The 2500-nt window shown below is 42.4% G+C and overlaps 1 protein-coding gene across 1 annotated transcript in view; it reads left to right on the top strand.

Annotated features, from left to right (window-relative positions):
- The first annotated feature begins 2242 nt into the window (after window positions 1–2242).
- Window positions 2243–2500, top strand: part of pkp3b (plakophilin 3b) — a 98334-nt gene continuing 98076 nt past the window's right edge. The window contains exon 1 of the mRNA XM_063189522.1: window positions 2243–2500. This exon is cut by the window's right edge and continues 417 nt beyond it. The gene's annotated coding sequence lies outside the window, so the exon portion shown is untranslated.

Here is a 2500-nt window from a genome sequence, read left to right as displayed (position 1 = left end):
TCTTCACTGGCCTCTATCATCTTACAGTAAAGTTCACAGCTCTTGTAGTCTAATGCGCTTAACTAAAGCACCAAAGCGCTGGCATGGGATTCTCTCTCAATGGACGCCATTAAAAATGATTCACCAGATGCAGTGATGCTTCGCGACAGTAGAGCGATGGCTGGATGTCTTGTTCGCGTGCTTGACTGCGTTCTCATGTATCGGCCAAATGTCAAGGCGGCCCATTCAGATTGTTTACTGCTTATTACCGCGGCGACAGCGGAATCTGTCTGGCCACCACGCGGCTGCCTGCTGCCCTTATGTGCGTGTCCTGTCCAGGGGGCATCGAAGGGTTAAAGCCGCCCTGCGCCCTGTTGTAATTAAAAGCTGCATGCCCTGCTGCTTAATAACACGTATAGGAACAGAGACTGCTGTAGTGTGTCATTATAACACAATGCAAAAGAGGAAGTAGACTACCATTGTGTAATTAAGGGTGCACAACATGCTTGTCACTGGGACTATATTGCAGGAGAATAATATGCCAAAGTCTCCTTTTTAAATCATGCATCAGAAATGTGATGTCTAAAATGTGACTTCATAATGAGATCCAGCTGTTCACAATCAAACTCCCTGCATGCCATGGACTAAATAATTGTGAAAAATAAGACAAACAATAACATGGATTTATGCTATTGACTTAGGCCACTGTGAACTTTTTCATCACTTATTATATGAATAACAGGTATTTACTTGAACTGAATGGAAAAAATCTGACTATAATCTATTAGGTGACTATTACGACATCAATAATGAGTCGCAAAAAAGTTCTGTTCCTATTTGTTAGTGTAACATGACTGGTGACAATGCCCTGTGTATTACACATCCAGTACATAATGTGTTACTGTGACCTCCGTAGATGGTAGGCCTACTGTAAGTATTTTTGGCAACCAGACAAGCTGGGCTACTTTACAGTGACTAGACCCAGGGATGACTGGAGCACTCAGCAACTTTTTTAGAGGGTTTTTAAAAAAAATATTTTGGTGCACAAAATGACTGACCTTTCGGCGCACCTGCGCCTTCCTCAGAGTCAAAAATTATTTTTGGTAACCCTTTACATGACGCCGGCGTCCAACGCATGACATGACATTGTCGTAACCTTGTCAGAACAGTGTCATGACACAGTCAATGATGAGTCATAAACTTTATGTTAGTGCCATAAACCTTTTATGGTCATGACAAGTTGGGCTGTCTTCTTTTTACCATAACCGAATGCCACTTAATGACAACAATCATAAAATGTTTGTAACATTGACATAATATTTAGGACACACTGTCATCATTTCATAGGCTATGTATAACGCCAGCGTCATGTGAAGTGTTACTATCATTTTGCACATTGACAAATTATGTAGACTTCGTAACACACTGTGACATACAGGGCATAGGCCAAGGGTCAGGAACCTATGGCTCTAGAGCCACATGTGGCTCTTTTGGGAACTGTATATGGCTCTTACTTATCTAGGGTTGCCAACCATCCCTTGAACTATGGAATCGTCCTGTATTTATAAATAAAAGTATGGGTTCCATACTGAGTTGAAACAGGACAAGGAAGGTTAAAAAGTGTTAAAATGCAGGAAATTACATCTAAAAATTACAAAATTCTACCAGACCTTCACCATAATGAAGTTGACAATTGGCAAACCTATACTTACCTGTTATCAATAAAAGCAATAACTTGACAGTACACTCTAAAATTGTTGGGCTTTATTGAAATACATACTTTTGATTGTATGTAGTGTTTTTTTAAAATGGTATGGCTCTCATGAAAGTTTCTTTTTAAAAATTTGGCCTCAATGGTTCTCTCCACCAAAAAGGTTCCTGACCCCTTGCATAGGCCATACATACAGTATAATACAGGACACACAACATTTTCTAGTGAACGTGACCATGTGCCAGACACCAAACACAAAGGGATTTGGATACATACACTTATTTTCGTCCCTTCACATCTGATGTTTAGCCTAAACAAATAATGATTACGTTTGTAGTGTGATGTGCTATTCATCGCGACAGCTTATTTGCAAATCACACGGCAGCTTTGACTGGAGTTTCTACAGTACAGTAACCGCGATAGCTTGCTGCCTGCCTGCCTGCCTGCTACAGAAAAATGTAGGCTATTTCCAAAGAATGCTGTTATCGGCACCGCCTCGGTGAAATGTCTAGTACCGGTATGTCAGCTCTCCGTTTCATTTTGGTTTCTTACCTCAGACAAGCAAACATCGGCACGGACATTTTCCAGTCCAGTCCGTGACTGAGTTTACCTAGACATATAGATAGGTGATCATTTCAGTTCAGTGGTGGTCAGCGGTGGCTCCGCCCTGACCCGTCCCAGCGCAGCTGATTGGAGGGCGGACTGGAGAGCTCGGAGACTCGGTGGGGTGTCTGGCTGTGCTGCTGCTCTGAACGCATATGACAAGGGAAGAGAACGAGACACCAGAGCCGTGGAGCTGGGTCAACTCCT

Source organism: Engraulis encrasicolus, chromosome 23 (assembly GCF_034702125.1).
Source record: "Engraulis encrasicolus isolate BLACKSEA-1 chromosome 23, IST_EnEncr_1.0, whole genome shotgun sequence".
NCBI lineage: Eukaryota > Metazoa > Chordata > Actinopteri > Clupeiformes > Engraulidae > Engraulis > Engraulis encrasicolus.
The sequence above is the reverse complement of the archived record's forward strand: the minus strand, read 5'-3'. Positions and strand labels throughout refer to the sequence as shown.